Here is a 24,367-nt window from a genome sequence, read left to right as displayed (position 1 = left end):
TAAGTTTATTACCTTTACTCAATATCATGGAAATAGTGTTAGATTTGGAAATGATGCTCCATGTCTAATTCTATTAAACTTATAGAGAAAATTTCATGTGATAATGCATATTATGTTGAAGGATTAAACTACAATCTGTTGAGTGTGTCACAATTATGCAGTATAGGTTACAAAGTAGAATTTGAAAACAAAACTATCAAAATCTATGACATTGATGGAAATTTGATAGGAAAAGGTGACCAAACTAGGAGTAATCAATTTTACCTAGATATGGAAGATGCAACTTGTCTTATTATAAAACTTGACGATATGTGGCTATGACATAAAAGGTTATGTCATGTCAACTTTGATAATCTGATTAGCATCAACAAAATGAAGAGAGTCGGAGGATTGCCTAAACTGAAGAAGCCTAACAATACAATGTGCAAACAGTGTCAATTAGGAAAAATGACCAAGTCAAGTTTCAAAAGAAAAACCTACACTTCCAAAGAAGTATTAGAGTTAGTCCATACAGACTTATGTGGCCCAATAGAAGTGCAAAGCTATAAAGGAGACAGACATATAATGTTGTTTGTGGATGACTACTCTAGGATGATGGTTGCCATGTTCTTAAAATAGAAATCTTATACATTTGTAATGTTTAAGTGGAATTTGGCCAGCGTTGAGAAAGAAACAAGGAAAATTTTGAGGTGCCTAAGATCAAACAGAGGTGGAGAGTTCACATCAAAAGAATTTGAGACATTTTGCAATGATAAAGGAATCAAAAGATAAACATCAGCACCAAGAACTCCCCCATAAAATGGCATTGTAGAAAGGAGGAATGGATCAGTGATAGACTATACATGAACATTAATGATGGAAAAGAATGTTGCACTAAAGTATTGGAGAGAAGCTGTTAGCACTATTGTTTACACCCTGAATCGAGTTCAAGTCAAGAAAGGTACAAATGTAACACCTTTTGAATTATGGTATGGTCACTCACCCAATGTAAAACATTTCAAAATATTTGATTGTAAATGTTATATTCTTAAATATTCTAGAAATGGAAATTTTGATGCAAAGAGTGATGAAGGCATATTCCTTGGATACTCCACTAAAAGTAAAGCATATAAGTGTTTGAATACTAGCACTAACAAGATTGTGGAGAGTGCAAATGTAAATTTTGATGAGCATGTAGAAGCTTAGGTTAATGAATACAAGAAACCAGGGGAATAGAGATCCTTTGTATATTTCTATGAAGGAATGCCTACTAAAGAAGAAGTTTCCAATCAAGTTGGGAATCAGCAAAAAGTTTCAATATCAGCCGAGTCACGACTAGTGAATGTCAAGCTACATTCAAAAGCCAAGTTATAGAATAAAGAAAATGCACATTCTGATTCTAAAATCAGTTGACATGAAAGAGATGAAGAAATAACTGAAAGAGACGTGCACTGTGACTCTAAAGTTGAAAGACCAAACATGGAAAGAAGAATAGAAGTAAGACTATCCAAGTATGTGAGAAAACATCACCCTGTAAAACAAATCATTGGTGACAAGGATGCTAGACCAATGACAAGGAATAAACTAAGGAATGAATCATGTCTTCTAAGCAATATTGAACCTAAAATAGTGAAAGATGCACTATAAGATGATGATTGAAGTAAAGCTATAGAAGAAGAAATTGAGCAGATTGAGAAGAACAAAACCTGGACTTTAGTTCCAAGACCAACTAATAAGAATGTGATCGGCACCAAGTAGGTGTTTAGGAACAAGCTAGATGAGAATGGTGGGATCACAAGAAATAAGGCTAGATTAGTTTGCAAAGGTTATGCACAAGAGAAAGGAATGGACTGTGGAGAAACATTTGCCCCTATTGCAAGGATGGAAGGAGTAACACTACTTGTATATGTTGCTTACAAAGGTTTCAAAGTCTACCAAATGGATGTAAAATCTACTTTTTTGAATGGTATACTGGAAGAGGAAGTCCATATAGAACAACCAAAGGGATTTGCTGATGACAAACACAAGGATGTGGTTTGTAAACTGCATAAAGTACTCTATGGTTTGAAACAAGCACCTAGAGCATGGTACGAGAGACTTCACAAATATCTTATAAAGATAGGATTTGAGAGAAAAGATGATAACAACAACCTATATATCAAGGCAGAAAAAGGTAAAGACATTTTGATATCTAAAATCTTTGTTGATGATATAATATTTGGAGGAAAAGATGTGTGCAAAGATTTTGTTGATCAGATGAAACATGAGTTTGAGATGTCAATGTTTGGAGAAATAAAATTCTTTGTTGGATTGCAAGTACATCAACTGAAGCATGGCATATTTGTGAGCCAATTAAAATATATCAAGGAGATACTCAAGACATTTGGCTTAGAAGATTCAAAACTAGTCAGTACACCAATGGTAACAAGACATAAGTTATCCAAGAATGATGAGTCAGCTGAAGTAAATCAGACAATGTATCGATTAGTGATTGAAAAGTTACAATATGTTGTGCATATTAGACCAAACATTGCATTAGCTATGGGAATAGTGGCAAGATTTTTTGCCAATCCAAGAGAAAATCATCTTATGGCAGTAAAAAGAATATTCAGGTATCTAAAAGGAACTAATAACTTTGGATTATATTACAAGAGAAGTGAAAAGTTTGAGTTGAAAGCTTACACTGATGAAAATTGGGGAGGTAATATTGATGACAAAAAAAGCACCAGTGGAGGAGAACTTTTCTTAGGTAAAAGATTAGTCACTTGGACTAGCAAAAAGCAAAGTTATACCTCACAGTCTATAACAAAAGTTGAGTATGTTGTTGCTGCAATCAACTGCACCAATATTGTATGGACCAAACATCTATTGCAAGGTATGAAGGAAGAAATGACTAAACCTGTGATACTCTATTATGATAGCACTAGTGTCATCAACATATCAAAGAATCCTGCGATGCATGCCAAAACAAAGCACATAGCAATTAAGTATCACTATTTAAGAGAATTGGTGGAAGACAAGCAAGTGAGGATAGAATATGTTAGCTCAAAGGAACAAATTTCTGACATCTTCACAAAATCATTACCTAAAGATGCATTTGAGTATCTTAGAAGTAAGTTAGGGATGATACCCCTATCCAAGGTTATTTAAGAAATAGTAGTATTTCCCTGCATCAAATGAGTTGATTGTTGAAATATTATAAATTGATGCTGAGGATATTTACTTTAGGTTTTTGCTTGAAGTAATCAAAGTACTAAAATCCCAAACAAGTCACAAGCAAGGTGATAGAGGAAGAAATTGGAGTTTTTGCAAATACTATACTTGCATGGTAAGATGTTGGAATAATGTATCTTTGGCATTGTTGTCAAAGAAAGAGAAATAACAAAACCTGATCAAATCTATTAGAGCAAATAAAAACAAAAGGAGAAGTTGCTAAACTGATCAAAAGAAAGAAATGATACCAAAATAGCAAAAACTGATCTATAGAGAGAGAAATAGTGGTTAAGATAAAGAGCCCATAGCAGAACTAATAAAAACAAAGAGGGAGCAATACTAAAATTGATCAAATATGTAGAGGGAGAAATAACAGAAAGGAAAGAGAAAGGAAACAGCATCCAAGAGGGAAAAGAAGAAGCAAAGAAATCAAAATAATAGATCAAAGAGGGAGTAGGAACAAAAAGAGAAGACAATGTATCAGCAAAGAGGAAGATGTGAAAGCTGATGAAAACACTAATGGTAACAAAATTTCTTTTTGGCATTTGACTTACTATTTTAACCTAGTTAGCATTTTGATAACTTGGTTGATCAGTTTGGTTTTCCATCAATGCCAAAGAGGGAGATTGTTGGAAATGTAGGAGTTGATGAAATCCAACTCCACAATCGCCAAGATCACCTACATGCAAAATAACCTGTTGAAGGGAAACCAAGAAGGAAGAGGTGGAGCTTGGGAAAAACCCTAAATAGACATGAGAGAGAACATATTGCAAAACAATAAAAATGTATTTATAATGAGAATGGAATGTGTTGACAATGAGAGAGAGACTGCTTATAAAGGCCTCAAAGAAGCTTGTAGAACAAGCTGGAAGGTGGTAGAAGATAAGGTTGACAACTAAGCACTCTTCCACAAAAAGGTGGAATATGCTAGAAGGGAACAAACTCCTATGTTGTCAACAACTCACCACAACATGCATTAAATACTAAATATTAAATAAATGTATTAGCCTAAGTAAGCTTAAGTAAAAAGAAATAAATAATTAATAATTAATTAATTAATTACTCTAATAGGAAATTTGATTGAAAAGATCATTATTGAAAAAGGGAGGTTGTTGCAAAGAGGGAGATTGATGATATAAAGAATGTTTTCAATCATTATTTTGTCATTGATGTCAAACCTACTATTTGTTGGATTGACAATTGCTTATAAGATCCAAGTACTATCACTTAGTTGATTGATAAAGAGGATTTAATCAATGAGATGTAACAAAAGCACCTAAGGGAAAGGTTGAGTTATGGTTTTGTAATGAAGTACAAGGATCAGTTAAGACAATGATAAAATGATGTATCGATAATATACTTGAAGATACAGAGGTTAGACACACTTAGAAACTCTAGAAGAATAATCTGTAACAAGGTTGTCTACAAAGATTGACTAAGCTCATTAGTGAATGTCGAGCAAGCTAGTTCATGCCAAGCAAATTTTTAGTTAGTGTTGAGAAAATGTAAAATCCAATGTGTTTCAAGTGAAATAGAAGGAGTCGAGCAAGTAATAGGTTTCGAGCATCATAAAACTTAATTGATGTCGAGTAACACAATATGTGCTGAGCATTAGGAGTTCAATAGTGTTGAGCTACTACATCATTTGAAAAGTCAAAGATTCGCTAGATCTGAGTCGACAAGTTTGTTACCTTGAATTTTGTAAACCAGATGGAAGATAAGGATGATGAGCTAGTGGCACAGAATTTTAGGTAAACTATTTTTGGGTGAATTTAGGAGGATTCTTCATGATGTTTCTAGAAGGAACAAGATAAGGGGTAGATTCATTGAATCCTACCTAATCCATTAAATCTAAAATTAAAAGCGAGAAGATTAAGAGTGAGAAAAGCATTTCAAACTTCTATTTAAGGAGTCACAGGTCAGGAAGCTAGAGTTACTAGTTGAAGTGCTTGAATGGTGTCAATGAGAAGGCATTGAGAAGAAAGAACAAAGTGCAGAGACTCTACTTCAATAAGTGACCATATAGGAGATTGCACTCGTATATCGAGCATAGAGACTCAAGGAGATGAAGCTTGAAAGGAGGACAAGCTATCAAAGCTATAGAGACTGAAAGCCAGGTAAATTTGATAGTTGAACTGAGATCTAAAATCTACAAGTTAAGTTGTGAGTTGTATCAGCTCAAAAGCCCTTGTTGTTACTCTCTAACAATTGTATTAGTTAGGGTAAAATCCTATGGACCTAGGTTGGTTTAACAACCATTTGTAAATCCTTTAACAAGGTGGCATTCCAAGTGAATGTTTTAAAGTGCTCTAACCAGGCCCACTTCTAATAGGGTGGTTGAAATCCTTTAACCAAGTCACATTTTACAATGTTTTGTAGCCTTTAATAGGGCAGGCTTTTCACAGGGCATCACTTCAGAAGAGTGAGAATTGAGTAGCATGTTACTGGTAGTTTTTTCCAAATTGGGTTTCCACGTAAATCACTATGTTATGTGTTGATCTTTCATGTCTTATTATTGCATGTTGATTTTATAGTAATTTTCTAAGTAGAGAGTTTGGCTTGGATGCATGAATAGTTTAATGGGCTTACTTTACTTGGTAAAAAAGTTTTATCAGGACATTTGGACCTTGAATAACTGATTCACCCCCCCCCCCCAATCTTAGTTATTCTAAAGCATTTCTAACAATGAAGGCATGATTTTTTTTGCTACTGGAAATATATTATCATATGGTACGATCACTTGAAAATGTATTCAATTGTGGTGTTAGTTTGATGAGAAAATTGTTTAAGTACAGTTCAAGAAAGTCAACAAACATTGTGTTTTGATTAGCGAACTTAGCAGGATTATTATTGGCCACAATTTTGGATAATGAAATGAAGATTATATATGATGTCAGTATGCTTTTTAGATTTAATATATTAGTTAGCATGGTTGATAAATGTGAAGGTAGGTCTATTTTGTAAAATACATGATAAAAGACAAAGAGTAGGCATTTTGGCCTAACCAATTGAATTTCCTTGTCAATTCAATTACTTTGCAATGTAGGGATGGAATCCTAGATGTTAATCCCTAGTTATAAAGTTTTGGTAATTAATTTTGGAAAAATAAATTACATGATTCATCACCAAGGTTGACTGGATAGTTTAATTGAAAGGGTATATACGGAGGACAATTTGATGATGAGAAGCATGGAATTGAGGTGCACATGACATGAAAACTTTATGTATGACATTGTGATGATGTTTTGATGGTTAGATGTAGAATATTATTATATGGGCATAGTTAGATACAAGATATACAAATGGCTAATAAGATATTGAAGATATCCATATAGTCATTTTGGTATTGTATTTATAACTTGTTGTATAGATCTAATAACTTTGTAGAGAAGTGAGATCCCATAGTAATACAACTCCTAACATGGTTGAGACCTCTAACAAGGCCTAGTCCTCTTAGAAGGACTAATGTAATACATGTGTACAATGGAATTTAACTGGGTCAAATCTCCTAAAAGAGAACTTATAGAGTAGTGCATTGTTTTGGGTACCATCCCCACTAGGGTTTCCCCTTGGAAAGGTTTTCCTGGAAAAAAAAAAATCATGGTGTTATGAGTTTCTTATTTTTGTGTGGTTTAATTTTCAATTCATTTATTTTTGGATGCATATGATTAACTTTTGAAATATATAGTTGGTATAAAAGTGTTGCAATATTTGTTTACCCCCTACCCCCCTCTTAGTATTTCTATTTCTAACACAATATTCCTTAAAAATTTATCTTGGCCTGCCCTTTTGACCAACCCCGATGAGGAATTCCAACGCCTATGTGAGATACAACTTCTCACATCAAAAGCCTTACTTCACCTAAAGGCACTCCTTGTAACCTACCCCTAGCATATTAGGATGTTGACAGAAAACTTGTAGAGAGACTCATATGAAATTTTACCACACTTTTAACATTCTATTTGATTTGTTTCGACTCTTTGGAACCAACATAAGTTGTCCAATTTAAAAACTAGCATAATAGACCTATTATAGACCAAGTAAAAATTGCTCTTGCAACTTGACCTTTTGGAATTCAATTCACAAATTTCCTAAACAAGGGCCCAACCCAAAACTAATTATGGATACCCTTTTGGCTCTTACAAGAAAAATCAATGACTTGGACTTGGGTTTTTCCTTTGACATGATTAACCCAAAAGTGTCCAATTTAGGCTTTTAAGGCTAGTCTACTTTGGTTTTAATGGATATCTTCAAAAGTCATTTCTTCAAATAAAATGGCTTACTATTTCATGTCTTCCCATGCCTATGGATACCAAATCAACCTTTAATTGACACACAAACTCTAGTTTTATCCCTCTACAACTTGCTTTCCTACTCCTCCTAGCTTGTCACATATTGATGCCAAGGTTAGGAAACCACTATAAAAATTGGGGATTGCATGGTTCAGTTCAAAATAAATTGAATCTTATGATACAAATATAACCCTAACATTCCATGGAGAATTGGCCAAATCCAATGGTGGAATGTTAGGAAAAAATCATTTATCTACAAGACCCTAGGGTTTGTGGATTGTTTTCCCTAAAATGGATTGATCATCTTTGTTTCTTAACAAAATTGAGACAAATAAAATACAAATTAGAGGTCATTAATAAGACTATTCAACTTTAATAAACTTATCTTACCAATCAAGAATTGATCAAGCAATTGCAAGAATTGGAGCAAAAATACTAGAAATCATAATAACCTAAATGCAACTTTACTCAAATCTCAAAAAAACCTTCATCAGTACATGTATTTCAACCAATTTGGTCTTATAATGACCTCTTACATCCAGAATAATTGGATTCAACTAATTTTTGAATTAGTTAGTTGTTAGGAGAAAAATTGCAACCTTTTGCTCAAAAAATTACAACCCCATTATTTTTCTTAACAAATAAGATCAAAAAATAATCACAAATATCTAAGATCCACATTTGATCCCTTATACACAATTTGGGTGGTCTTTGAATAAGTTTTTCCATATAGGTCCTTAGTGAATTACAAGCATAAACATGGCTTAATTGGCCTTATTACTAAGGAACAACTATGAAATGGTTTATACATGATCTTATTACAATAATGAAAATTTTAAGCACATCCAAATACCTAATGTATACATACATGTCTCTAGGTTCTATGCACCAACACCTTGATGAGAATATGTTGATGTTATATCATATTTAATATGTGACATACTTGTGTGATACAAGTTTAGTTATTACCTCAATCTCTATTCAAATGTATTTAATCCTCACATTAATTTCATATTCATTCCTATTTAACCTAGATATATTGGAATTGTTAGCCCCAACTGATAATGTAAAAGAGAATGCTATGAGCGTATCTGAAAGAGTCATATCACTTGTTATGATTTCATTGATATCAAAGTCTTAGTTGGCTAGACATTATGATAATTTGGTAGAGTGTCATATCATTTGATTGATGAAAAGGATTTGAAGAAAGTATGATGATGATAAAGTTGATAAGTACAGTATTCAATTGGCACTTGAATGAGTTGAATAATGATAATGTAATATTGGTTTAATTATTTTACAATCATGTAATTTAGTAATGCAATGATAGAGTTTATGTATTCATTGAGCTATACAAGCTATAGTGAGTGACAAGTGAAAGGAGTACAATATTTACTGAGATCTACAGTGTTAACCAAGTAATATGTGTATCAACTAAGTGATGTGTTACCCAAGTGAAATGTAATATTGATCAAGTATGAGCTAGAAGAGAAAGTTAAGAAAGATGAAACCAAGGCTAACTAATGGTGAAAATAAAGAATGTTTAAGAATTTTAAAGGTGTGAGTAAAAGTTAGTTACAAGATCTAGAACTAGAAAAATACAATGAAGATATGATGATGGAGTTTGAAACAAGATAAGGATGAGGAAAAGTTTAATGAAATTTCTATTTTCTAAGTGACTAATTATAGTGAATATGAGATCTACGGATGTGCTAAAGCAAAAAAATCTGGAAGTAGAGAGTTTAATATTTAAGGAGATGTTGGTGCAAGTTTTTGGTTGTTGATCAATATTATTAAGTTCCTAACTATTGTGAAGCAAGGAGAAAGAAAGGAGAAAGGAGAATGAAGCAAAGAGTGTGGAGAAGTGAATCGGCCAAGCAAAGATCAGAGAAGGGAGAAGACAAAGTAGAATTGAGATCTAAGCTAGCAAGGTAGTGTTAAATCTTACAAAGTATTTGACTGTCACTTTCTTACCATTGTAGGAAAAACTTCTCTTGATAGAGTGTACCTAACAAGTTTGTGAAATCCTATATGGTAACATTGATTAGTAATGTTTGGAATTCCTTTAGAGAAGGCCACTCTTTAGACGTGATCAAGGAGTGATAAGGTCTAGATGATATTTATGTTAAAACCCTCTAACTCAGTCACACTAAAAATGTGCATGTACAAACCTTTAACAATGTTGGCTCCTAGCAGAGCTCACTTTAGAAGAGTGAAATTATTTGGGTTGTCAGTCCTAGGTGGTTTTTCCCTTTATAGTGTTTCCACGTTAAATCATGGTGTCAAATGTGTGAATATTTTTATGTCACAAGCTAATTTTCATGATATTTACTTAATATTGTAACTCGGGAACAACTAGGTAATAGTCAAGTAAAAGCCAAGTAATATTTCTAATACTTAGTAATAACAGGGATAGTGAGATAATAGTTTGAAGTAAATTGATTACAAGATTAAATTGTGAAGTTGAATGAGATCACCAAGTTATTGCTTTTGATGTTTATAAAGTTGAATTGGTTGGTACTAAAGTATTTGGAAATCCTAATTGATTCACCCACCACCCCCCCCACCCCCCCTCAGTTATTTAACAATTGATATCAGAGTACAATGACAATGATTGAAGGAGGAAGTCTGAAGGAACTCGAGATAAAGATTCAAAGATGTATAAGAGAGAGGTACCAAAGTTGAACAAAGAGAGTTTCTTCTCATGGAAAACTAAAATGAGGCTATATCTCTCTAGAATTAGTGATAATGCTACATATTGGTTGGATAATGAATACACTACATCTCCACTTCCTATGACCTTGGAGAAAGTGGTTGAGAAGAAAGACCGCAATAGTCTAATTGTATATGCTCTTAATGATCTTTAGTTTGATGATGTCAAGAACTATGTTAATGCTAAACAAGTGTGCGGCAAAGTGGCACTTATACTTGGAGGAGATCCAAATATGCTAAGAGCTAAAGTAGAAAGCTTAAGAGGTAAGTATGATGACATTAGAATGAAAGAAGTTGACAATGTTGCATGGTATGTGAACCAAATCAAAGAAGTTGTTAGTGTAATCCAATCTGTTGGAGGAGTTACTAGTGATTCTAATATTATAAGTAAATTTCTCTGGACTCTTCTACCCATTTATGTTATAAAATTTTCTACAATTCAAGAAGTTATAACTATGCCTAGAACTGATTTAACACTTGATAGTTTAGTTGATCAGTTGACATGAGTTAAGTAATAATGAAAATAGTTTGGATACACTTGGAAATGCTTTTAAGTCTTCACTAACCATTGGTAGTTGAAAGAAAGAGAAGAGTAGTAAAGATGAAACTAAATTTGAATTTGAAGATGATATGGATGATATTGAAGTATTCCTTGCAAGGATATTATCAAGAGGAAAAGGTAAATTGATCTGCTTTAAGTGCAGTAAAGTTGGTCATTTTTAAGGTAAGTGTCCTAATAGAATTAAGAGTGACAAAAATGATAAGAAAGATCACAAGTACATGAAGAATAAGGATACAAAGACAACGGAAGTAAATCATGTTAAATTGTTGAAGAAGAGCACACCAAGTCCAATTTTGATGATGAAAAGGAAGTAGTTGAGATGGTTTATGTTTCTACCAAGGAAGATCCCAATGAAGAAATGTATGAGAGTGAAAAAAAAAAAACTTATTTCACATATTAGCAAGAATGGTACATGGATTATAGATAGTGGATCCTCAAATCATATGACTGGTGACATAAGTAAGTTTGACAATTTTGAAGAAATTGATGATGGTGGAACTATTGAGTTAGGAAATGATGATCCATATATGGTGAAAGGTAGAGGATCATTAATGTTGAATGATAAAATCATATGTGATGATGCTTACTGAGTGCAAGGACTAAAATATAATCTTTTGATTATTGCTCAATTGAACAATTCAAGTAATAAGTTGGAATTTAAAATAGAAAAGTCAAGATCTTTGATGATGAAGGAAATCTGATTAGAACTAAAATGAAAACAAAAAGTAATCTATTTTATCTTGATCCTATTGCTGATACATATTTATTTTATAAATTTGAGGATGTACGATTATGGCATAAGAGGTTGTGTCATGTAAACTTTGAGAATATGGTGAAGGTTATTAGAAAGAAAAGAGTTAGAGGCTTACTGAATCTACATAAATTTGAGAATGCTATGTGCAAAGAATGTCATCTTGGTAAGATGACAAAGTCAAGTTTTGCAAGCAAGTCACACACTTCTAATGATATTTTAGAATTAGTGTATATTGATTTGAATGAAGGTCAGTGAGAGTTAAAAGTTATCACAATGACAAATACTTCATATTATTTGTTGATGGTTACACTAGAATGATGACTATTATGTTCATGAAGGTAAAATCACATGCTTTTTATATGTTCAAATGGTATAAGGCTAGAGTTGAGAAAGAAAATGGTAAGCATTTGCAATGTCTAAGATCTGATAGAGCTGATGAATTTATGTATATTGAATTCACTTACTTTTGTGCTGAGAATGGTATCAAAAGATAATTATCTGCACTGAGGACACTACAACAAAATGAAATTGTTGAGAGAATAAATACATCAATTGTCGATTGTGCAAGGATATTGTTGATTGGAAAATATGTTCTAGAGAATAGTTATAAGCTCTATAGTCTATACTCTCAAATGAGTTTAGTTAAAGAAATGAACAAATAAGATACCCTATGAATTTTGGTATGGTCATACACCTAATGTGACTTATTTCAAGATTTTTTGAAGTAGGTGTTACATTCATAAGGATTCAAGGAATGGTAAATTTGATTCAAAAGGATATGAAGGTATGTTCCTTGGATATTTATCTAAGAGAAAAGCATATAAATGTTTTGAACAATGCTAATAGCATAATGATTGAAAGTAAAAATATAAGGATTAAAGAGTTTGCAGATAAGAACTGTGTAGAAAGGAAGAAGGAACCTAAAGATTACAACAGATTTGTATATGTATATAAAGATATACCTAATACACTACCTGAGTTACATCAGAGAGCTATCGAGTTATAGCCTACTTTACCTAAGTAACAAACTATACAACTCTAGTAGGAAGCTAAACCCCAACCAAGTGGTAATAATGTTGAGAATTAGAGATCTAGACATCTATTAGCCAAATATGTGAGAAAGAATTGTTCACCTAAATAAATCATTAGAGATAGGACTACTAGAGTAATGACAAGAAGTTGAAAGGTAGTACATGTTTGATTATTGATATTGAACCTAGAATAGTTAAAGTTACACTTGAAAATGAGGATGGATAAATCCTATGAATGAAGAAATTGATTAGATAGAGAAGAACAACATGTAGACATTAGTAATGAGACCTACAGACAAGAATGTGATATGAACAAAATGAATTTTCAAAAATAAGTTGAATCAAAATGGAGAAATGGTGAGAAATAAAGCAAGACTGATCTGAAAAGGTTATGCCCAAGAAGAAGGAATTGACTATGGTGAGACTTTTGCACCTATGGCAAGATATGAAGGTGTAAGAACATTGTTGACCTATGCTACTTATAAGAAGTTCAGGGTTTATCAAATAGATGTGAAATATACATTTCTTAATGGAATACTTGAAGAAGAAGTCTACATTGAACAACCAAAAGGATTTGTTGAATCCTATTAGAAGAACATGGTTTGCATGTTGAACTAGGTATTATATGGACTGAATCAAGCATCAAGAGAATGTTATGAAAGGTTAAATTCTTATTTAATTAAAATTGGATTTGTTAAAACAAGTGAGAACGCTAATCTATATTTGAAGAGTGAATCTAAAAATATGGTGTTAATTATTGAAATCTTTGTGGATGACATTATATTTGGTAGAAATGACTTTATATCTAAATCATTTTTTGATCAAATGAGAAAAGAATTTGAGGTATCAATGTTTGGTGAGATCAAAATTTTCATTATATTACAAGTCTATCAAACAAAGAATGGTATATATGTGACTTAGTCCAAGCATGTAAAGGAAATCTTGAAAACATTTGGAATGGATGATTCAAGACTAGATGGTACACTTATGGTGACTAGAGTGAAATTGTCAAAAGAAGATACAACTATTGATGTAAATGAAACTCAATACATATGAATGATTGGTAAATTACATTATGTTGTGCATAGTAGGCTAGATATTGCATATGTTGTTGGAATTGTTGCAAGATTTTCATCTAATCCAAAAGAAACACACATGACTATTGTCAAGAGGATATTCATATATCTTAAAGGGGGTAAAAAATTTGGACTATAATATAAATAATATGGTGACTTGATTTTTAAAGTCTATACTGATGGTAATTGGCCTGGTAATGATGATGATAGAAAAATCACAAGTGGTGGGTTTTTCTTTTTAGGAGAAAGATTGATAACATGTTTGAGAAAGAAACAAAGTTGCATTTCACAATCTACTATTGAAGTTGAGTATCTTGCCATTGTAATTTATTATTATAATATTTTTTGGATCAAGCAAATGTTGGATGGAATACAAGAAGAGATAATCGAGCCTGTTACTATTTATTATGATAACACTATTGCAATAAATATATCTAAGAATTCGGTGATGCATGCAAAGACAAAGCATGTATCAATTAAGTATCACTACGTGAGGGAGCAAGTACAAGACAAATAAGTGAGGATTGAATATGTAAGTCTAAGTAGAAAATTGAAAACATATTTACCAAGCCACTACCTAAGAATGCTTTTGAGTGTCTAAGAGGTACATTGGGGGTCTTGTCCCTATCCAAAATTCAATAAGTGAAGATGCATGTTGCATCAATTCATGGATGAAAATAAATATCTTTTTGGATTTGATGCAAGAGTTCACACTTTAGGAGCAATTCTAAAGTTGTGAAAATGATTGGAATGAAACTGATATGAATAGTACATACAAGGTACAAGGTATAACTACAAGGTTTTATAATTTCTACATTGGAACTTATAGTTACCTTTGGTATTTATGTCAAAGGGGGAGAGAATAATAGTGTAGAAATTATAATCAATGAGGGAGTGATATGCTATGGGAGAGAAAGAGTAAAGGTGGAGAGAATAATCAAAGAGAGAGAATCAAAAAACTAATCCAAAAGAATAAATATATTATTAAAAAGAAGGAGATCATATATTAAAGAGGACAAATGATGAAGATTAATGCAGATACATACCGAGCACACTTGATGATGAAATTTGTTGTAGATAACCTAAATGAGAACCTAGAGCTGAAAAGATGTATTGTTGTTAATGCATACATTTGATTATATTATGTAATGTTTTGTAATGTAAAATCATGTGTTTATGTGTTGCCATCAATGCCAAAGGGGGGGAGTATTGGCCCAAACTGATGATGTAAATGAGAATACTATGAATGTATGTGAAAGAGTTATATAATTTGTTATGTTTTCATGGATGTCAAAGTCTTTTTTTTTTTTGAAAAAGAGGGGTAAAAATTTATTCAATCAACCAAGTTATAGAGAAAAGGTTGAAGGCCCAAAGAAACATTACATACTCCTATCCTCCAATAACAACTTATCAATGATATCACAATACTCAGAAGGTAACTCATCCCTACCATTAATATCCCATCTACCCACATTCTCTAAAGCCCACTTTGCTAGACAGTCTGTCACTCTATTCCATTCACGAGGGATATGATGAAAGGAAATAGAGCCCAAGGAACTACAGAGACTAAGAATTTTTCTAGCCAAAGAGGCAAGTTGCCAACTAACATCTTCCAACCTCTAGTTATTCAACATATCCTCAACAATTTGAGAGTCAGACTCATAGATGATCTTCTGCCACCCTAAAGAACAACCACACTCAATGGCAACCTTAATAGCTAGGGCCTCTGTCAGATTATTAGAATATTGACCCGTGAAAACTGAGAGGAGAAAAACTGCACCACCATCATTCCCTCTACCAATAGCCCCAATACTAGCATGACTAGGATTCTCCTAAGAAGACCTATTTGTATTAATCTTCAAGAACCCAGTTGGGTTAGGAGACCACCTTCCATCCTAAAAAATCCACTACTTAATATGGCTAGGCATTTTTTTGGGAAAGCATCCCTGGCTGTTATCTCCCAGGTTCAGATTCCTCACAATAACTTGATCCCCATGATCTATAATAACAGACATATCACACTTTGCTTAAATTGTCTCCTGGAGCCTATTAAGAATCATCTTCCATAGTTGGAAGCTTCCTGATTTGGAGTCACAAAAAAATTTGTGATTGTATTCCAACCAAAGGTTTCAAAGAATGATGATTGGTCCAACCATCCAGGCAACCTGTAAGAATGCAGTCCTTGCTAGAGGTCTGCCAAAGCTTTCCCAAAAATCAATGAGAGAAGTAGCGTGAATACAACCATGACACCAAGCCTCCCACCATCTATGCCATATCTCTCTTGAGAAAGGGCAGAGAAAAAACAAGTGGGAGGCACAGTCCTCATTTTTCAAACAAAGAAAGAAAATCAAAGGTCCCTAAAAACCTCATTTGTGAAGATTCTCCCAAGTGAGGCATTTCTTCTAAGCTAACAACCATAAGAAAAAGTTACATTTGGGCCATGAAAAGTTACTCCAAACCTTCTTCCACCAGTGCACTTTAGCTAGAATGTGTAAATTCCTATCAAGAGTAGCATAGCCTTGAGCCACTATAGATTTACCTTTTGGACTAGGACTCCAAGCCAAGTTATCCCTCCCAATGAGAGAACTGCAAAACCTATTATCCAAAACTCTAGAGAGAAGGGCATGGTCCTCTTCAAAACCACCCTTTGACCACTCCTAAGAGTCCTTCTAGCAAGTAACCTCAACCTAACCCAGGCGCTTGACGATCTTAAAATACTCCACCTTAAGCAAGCCTGCATTAGTAAATGGGAGAGGGGTAAAAGTTGGGGAAAACTAGAAAGAATGGGAGGATAGCTATCCCAAGAGTCCTGCCAAAATAGAGTATCTGAGCCTCTGTTACAAATTCAAAAGAGACCATCCTTAACTAGGTGGGCTCCCTTCTTAAGTGTATCCCAAATATAGGAGCCTTTACCCACCAAATGAAGACATGGCACCTCAAAGCAATCTGCACTAGGAAAGTACTTATGGGAAAGAATCTTAGCCCAATCTTGATCTTGGTTGTTACACCATCACCAATACAATTTGGTAGCCAAGGCCGTGACAACAAGAGCCATCGAGTGAAGCCCAAGGCTACCACATGTTTTGGCCTACACACATACTCCCACTTGACCAGGCTCCACTTTGAGGATAGAGGAATACCAAACCAAAGGAATTGCCGAGATAAAGCATCAAAGTCCCTCACAAAATTAGAAGGGGGAACCTAAACATAACACTTGTAAATGGGTAAAGATTGTACCTAAATCTTTAATAGAACCACTCTCCCAGTAGAAGATAACCATCTGTAAGTCCAGTGACTAACCTTACTCCTACATTTATCCAAAATCCCCTACCAATAGTCCCTCTGCTAAGCACCCAAGAAGAAAGGGACCCTGAGGTACATCAAAGGAAGGGAGCCAATTTGGAATCTAAGAATTCTAGCAATCTTATTCTAAATAAGCTGAGGAGTGTTAAAGAAATAAATAGAAGACTTATCATCATTAATTCTCTAACCTAAGGCTTTCAAATAAGTATCCAAAGCTTTCTTAATATTCACTACTTCACTTATTCTAGACATGCCCATCAATCCAGTATCATCCACAAACTAAAGATGAGAGTATGAAGAAAGGTCATTATTCCAGCTCCAACCTTGGATAAGACCCTTCTACACCTTAGCATTTAGAAATCTATCAAGACCCTCCGCCATGATAATGAACAAGTAAGGAGATAGAGGGTCTCCTTGCCAAAGTCCTTGAGAGGCACCAAACAAATTTAAAGGTTCTCCATTAATAAGAACTAAGAAGGAGGGTCACATAACTAAGAACCCAATCAACCCACTCCTTAGCAAACCCAAAAGTCAAAAGAATTTTCTATAAGAACTCCCAACTCACCTGATCATAGGTTTTGGCCATGTCCAACTTGATGAACATAACTTTCTCATTAGAAGTAGCCATAGAGTGAATAGCCTCCGTTACTATCACAACTGCATCCATAATTTGTCTTCTATTAACAAAGTCAACCTGTTCAGTAGAGATCAAAGAACCAAGGAGTGGCTTAAGCCTCTCAGCAATCAATTTGGTGATGATCTTGTAGACAACATTACATAATGTTATATATAGGCCTAAATTGATCCAACCAATCAACCCCTTCCTTCTTAGGTATGAGGGCCAAGAAGGTAGAGTTCAAAGACTTTAGCATCTATTTATTGCTATATGATTCCTGGACCACATCTAAGAGATCATACTTTATTATCTCCTAGAATTCTTGGAAAAATTCAATCGAAAACCCATCTGGACCAAGGGCCTTACCTTTCTTCATATTAAACACAACTTTCTCCAATTTTGGAAGCAAGATAGGGCTTAAGAGGGTGTCATTCATCTCTGTAGAGACTAGGTGAGAGATGCAATCTAGGATGTCTTGCTCCTCAAGCCCAACACAAGGATCCTCCCTAGAAAAGAGAACAGAGAAGTAATTGACTACTTCCCTAGAAACATATTCACAAGAAAATATCTGAGTTCCATCCATTAAGACAAGAGAGGAGAGAGAGTTCCCATGCCTTCATGCCTTAATAGAGTTGTGGAAAAAAGTAGTGTTCCTATCCCCCTCCTGAAGCCAATCAATACGAGATTTTTGCTTCTAGAAAATCTCCTCCTGAAGCTCCCACTCTTCCAGATCCTTAAGAGCTAAGGACTCAACTTCAATCAGCTTAGAGTTCAACCCATGGTCACGAATCTAGTGGGTAATATTATCTAGCTTGGTTGGAGTAGTAGTCTTCTGAACATGTAGATACCCAAAACATTGTTTATTCCATCTCTTAAGCCTATACTTCACATGTTGAAGCCTCTTATAGAAAGTGTACATGGTCATACCATGATCAAGCATCCCCTCATACCATAGTCCACCATAATATCAGATAAAGATAGGTCTCTGAGCCACATCAACTAGAATTTGAAAGAGGGATTCTTTGTGACTCTATATGAAGTGATGGAAAGCTTGACGGGCCAGTGATCTGATCCCCTCCAGTCAAGAATTTTAGAACTGGTGATCCACCTGTTGTCCATCCAATAGCAAGAAACTAAAAATCTATCCAACCTTTCTGAGATAGCCTCACCACCACATCTCTAATTATTCGATGTAAAGACACCATTAATTGGCTTCACATCGATGAGAAACAATGAGCCAATCATATCTCTAAGCAAATTTGAAGATGGGTCTAGCCTAGCTAACCCACCTCTTTTTTCCTCTAGACTAGTAACTACATTAAAATCTCCTGTCATAATCCATGGGAGAAAAGGGTCTAGGGACCATATGAATCTAATATGAGTCCATAACTGGGATTTACCTAAAAAATATGCAGGAGCATAAATATTGGATAAAAGGCACCTTTCACCATTCTCAAAGCTAGTGGCAATCAAAGAAATGGAGGACTAACTAGAGATCCACCATAATGGGGAGACTTTCCTTGGATCCCAAAAGCAAGCCACCCCCCTAAACTATTCAAGGCACTCACCCCCTGCCAAGAACCCTGGGGCCAAATACTCATAGCACAATTAGCCAATCCATCTACTGAAAGTTTAGTTTCTTGAATGAAGACTACATTAGGAGACTGAGACTCAATTAATCTATGAACAACCTTTTGTCTAGGGATGCTATTCAAACCCCTTACATTCCATGATAGCATAATCATTTATGGGGGTGGGAGAAATGAGAATCAATGGGTTTCACAGACCCATATTCAACCAAATTTTCACCCATTATCTTCACTTTCTCCTTATCAGTCTTCCTACCACTTTTTGACAGTTTATCTAAAGGCCCCTTTTTGAAGGATTTTTGTTGTCTGCCTAAAACAAGAGGAGCCTTATTACTCTTTGCAAAATCAAAGGTCCCCTTAGGCATAAGGGGGTTAGGAGCCACCAAGATTGGGCCCTTTGATTCTTGTGATCCACAAAGATCCCCAATATCCTAAACAAGAGGGGGCAAATCAATATCCAACTACTCGGCCTGTAGGTCCCTTGTAGATAAAGTCTGGTCCTCTCTCATCATATCCCCTACTTGAATCTCATGTTGACTTTTGGCCTTCGAAGAGAGCTCAACTAGGATACCTTCCTCTTGGACCATGTCTCCAAGAGCATCAAACCTATTAAAGGTGTCGTCAGTTCTCCTATCCATCCATGTTCTCTTCTTACCCTTGCCTTTGTTACGAGATTTAACCTAAGTAAATCACTCGCTATCAATAGGTCCATTAGATACCATAGCCTTTCCTTTGTCCTCCCTAGGGGGGCCTGAGTTATCCAAGGAGGGGTTCTTAAACCTAGGACATCTACGAATAAATTCCCATATCATGGTAGATTCTGCATCTAAATGGTAGGGTCTTGTAATCCAATTGTTGAATCTAGGAAACTAAGCCCATACAAATCTCCATAGAATCTACCAATGGATTATTTAAATCAACTTCCACAAAAATACAAGCAAAAGAGATTACCTTACGATATTGAGTTTGTGTAGCTGATCCCATAGGTTTTCCCAAAAGCATTGAGATTGAGTGAAGAATATCTTCCCTCCAGAACTCCAAAGGAAGTCTCAACAAGTGAACCCACACCAGAACCTAAGAGGGGATTTCCTTGGCAGAATTAAAGCTTGTATGCCAAGGTTTGATGAATAACCCCACCTGATTAAAGAAATAAGGGCCACCTTCAAAAGCCTTATTTTTGTCTGACATGGTTGAGAAGATAACCATAAAATAATTATTAGCTACAAGCAGAATCTCCATATCTCCTTCTCGATTCCACACCCAGTGGGCCCAGGAACCCAACATAGGCAATGAAAGGTGAAGTCCCAAAAATTTGCAAATCAAAGCATGATTACTCTAGTTCTCGACATCCTCTGAAACCTGTTTAGGTTGAATAACCAAAATTGGCTAGATCTCAACTTTCCACAAACATCCATTAATTTTTTGTAATTGAAGCTTCCCATTTGAAGAAGATTATCCTTCCCCCTATTGGGGTTTATCATTCAGAGCCTTACTACAAGCATGCACCACCCAAGTTAGCTCACCCATCTCCAAATCTCCACCAGAAGGTAGGGGGAAGGTGATAGTCAAATCTTCCATTCACCTCGAACTCAGATTTAGCAAATAGAAGAAGGAAAGATGGGGAAAAATCCCCTCAAACACACACTACTGACCCCCACCACGAATACAACTATGGAAAAAAGTGGGCAGTAGGCATTCACCCACAGCCGAAAAGAGATCAGGCACCAAAACACTAAAACACCAATGTTAACCCTACACACCAGCAAGCAACGGCCTAGAAATAGCGAGCAAGTTCATCACAAGGAGCAGGAAGAACACAAATTGGGCTAAGGCATGCAAGCCCTAGCCGCAGACCATGAATCACTCGTCATCACTCATTCCCATTTCCTCCTCAAGAATGATTCAGATTCATCAGATGTCAAAGTCTTAGTTAGCTAGACATTATGCTAATTTATTAGTGACATACCATTTGATTGATGAAGAGGATTTGAAGAAAGTATGATAATGAAAAAGTTGATAAGTATGGTATTAAATGGGCACTTGAATGAGTTGTACACTAATAATGTAATTCATTTGATTATTTTGAAATCGTATAATTTTATAGTGTAATGATAAATTTTATGTATTCACCGAGATATGCAAGCTACACTGAGTGACAGGGTGAAAGAAGAACAATATTTACTGAGCTCTATAATGTTAACCAAGTATTATGTGTATTAAGTGAGTGATATGTTACCCGAGTAAAATTTAATGTTCACCAAGTATGAGCTAGAATAAAAAGTTAAGAAAGATGTAATCCGAGGCCAACTTATGGTGAAAATAAAGAATGTACGAGGAGTTCAAAGGTGTGAGTCAAATTCAGTTACAAGATTTATGACTGGAAAAATTCAATGAAGATTTGATGATGGAGATTGAAACAAGATAAGGATCACCAAAAAGTTCAATGAAAGTTCTATTTTCTAAGTGACTAAGTATAATGAATCTGAGATCTGTGGATGTTGGAGCAACTTTTTAGTTTCTGATCGATATTGTTAAGTTGATGATTGTGCAAAGCATGGAGAAAGAAAGAAGTAAAGAGAACCAAGCGGGGAAGAAGGAATATCAAGCATAGTTTGAGAAAAGCAAAAGTTTAGAGAAGTAAACCATCCAAGCAGAGATTGGAGAGGGAAGAAGACTAGGAAAAATTGAGATCTAAACAAGCAATAGTGCTAAATCTTACACATCATTTGACTGTTACTTTCTTACCATTATAGCAAAAAAATCTCTTAACCAACTACATCTAACAAGTCTATGAAATCATATATGGTAACATCAATAAGTGATGTTTGTATGTCCTTTCAAGTAGGTCAGTCTTTAGAGATTATCAAGGAGTGATAACATCTAGATGATTTCTATGTTAAAAGCCTCTAATTAGGTCACACTAAAAATGTACATGTAAAACTTTAACAAGATTGGCTCCTAGCAAGGTTCACTTCAAAAGAGTGAAATTATTTGGGTTTTCAAACCTAAGTGATTTTTCTCTTTATAGGGTTTCCACATTAAATCATTGTGTCAAATGTGTGAATGTTGTTATGTTGCAAGTTGATGTTCATGATATTTACTTAATACTGCAACTCGGTAAGAATTAGGTAATAGTAAAGTAAAAGCTAAGTTATATTTCAGATGCTCAGTAATAATAGGAACAATGAGATAATAGTTTGAAGTAAATTGATTACAAGATTAAATTGTGAAGTTGAATAAGATCATTGAGTTATTTCTTTTTATGTTTATGAAGTTGAATTGGTACTAGAGTGTTTAGAAGGCCTATAGAAAAATTGGACATAGCTGATTCATGCCCCTCCCCTTAACTATCTAACATGAGTTAATTTATAGAAATTAACCCCTACCTCAAGATTATCTTTATTTATCGTTAATATGTAATTAGATTGGTTCAAGTCAATATGAGAAATATGCCTATTTAATAATCCTAAAACTTCAAACATAACTTTAAAAATTTCCACCTCTTTGCACTAACATTATAAGCAAACTTAGCACATGTTTCATGCAACATATTTCTATATTAGGCTATTTAAAAACATTTATTATACATCTAAAAAATATATCATAGGTCAATGAAGTTAAAAATAATAATTAGATCATACTTTGATTTTAAATAATAGCAATTAATTTGCATCAACATTATATAAGTCACTTATAAAAAATAAAATTGAATTGTACCTTCAATATTTTTTATTGCTAGTAATTTGGTCCAATAATGTGTTTGACCTAGAAGAGCAAACTCCCCATTTTGTTGACAAGGTCCATAATTATGTTAATAAATGCCACCTTGAAAATTGCATATATCTTGAAGGAGAAGACAAGAAAATCTTTGGACATCATTTTTTGTTAGATTATGCCCATAAAAATCAAATTTGATTATGCACATCAAATTAAGTGTGCATTAGTTACTAATCAAATGTATATAATTTAAAATTAATCTCCATCACTTTTATGATAATATAGACTATAAAAATTTCATCAAAATAAGGCACTTAATTTTTTGATAGATCAATAATTATTTAAATCCTAAAACTAACCATCTAATCTACTTGTTTAGTTTTCAGAAATGAGTTTTTAATTTTCATACACAAGTTAACCTAGGGATGGAGAACGTGTAATATTGAAAGAGATTTTCAAGTTCAAGTCCAATAGGGGAATCTAATCAACTAAAAATGGTCTAGCTAAACCAACTAAACTAAATCTCAATCAAGTGATCAAACAATATCAATTTAAGCTAATATCAAGCATAATCGTGTAATTAAATTAGATCAATTTGATTGTATAATTCATCAAGCATCAATGATCATTCATCAAGAATAATTCCTTAATTATGTTATAAATGTTTAGAATAACTAAGAAGGTTGGGGGGGGGGGGGTGTGAATCAGTTACTCAAGGTCCATAAGTACCATTTGAACAGTTAAACATTCAAGCAATTTATTCTTTTGCATATCTTGTTGTTGCTCGATCTCTACTATTTTGATAAACAAATTACTGTCCTAAACATAATATACTTTGTTGAATGTAACCATGTAAATGTAAATCACCATAAAACATTCAACACAATTGGGAAAAACCACCAGCAACATGTCACCACTTTTCACTCTTTTAAAGTGAGTTCTGTTAGGAGCCAACCCTATTAAAGGTTACAATACACACTGTTAAATGTAACCTTGTTAGAGGATTTAATCACCCCATTAGGAGTGGCCTTGTCAATGGACTTTAATCATTCCATTTAGAATGTCACCTTGCTAAAGGATTTACATAGACTTTTAAGTCCTTTAATGACTATTAGGTCAACCTTTGATTAAAAGGATTTCAATACAAATTGTTTACAATTATTAGAAAGAAAACACTAGGGTTTGATCTGTGTGTTTATAACTCACTTTTGTGGGTTCAGATCACTATTCAGTTCATGCGTTGATTCGCTGATAAGTCCCCTTGTCAACTATGTCTCTTAACTCACTCGACAATCCTTCAATCAGTCATCCTCCTTCACATCAAACTTAAGCCTTCTATTCATATTCACTTATCAACTTCAACAACATCTATGCAAGCATGCCTTTCTCTTGCTTCACACTCACCATCACACACTTATGTTTACCCTTATACTTATCTATTCCACATTTATGTGTGTGCGCATACTCTTCAATTTTGGTTCTATACCTCTTTAAATAGGTAATTCTTACTTTGTCATTTCCCA

The sequence above is a fragment of the Cupressus sempervirens genome, chromosome 11 (genome assembly GCF_028749045.1).
Source record: "Cupressus sempervirens isolate cs-2001-9-10 chromosome 11, ASM2874904v1, whole genome shotgun sequence".
Classification (NCBI taxonomy): domain Eukaryota; kingdom Viridiplantae; phylum Streptophyta; class Pinopsida; order Cupressales; family Cupressaceae; genus Cupressus; species Cupressus sempervirens.
The sequence above is the reverse complement of the archived record's forward strand: the minus strand, read 5'-3'. Positions refer to the sequence as shown.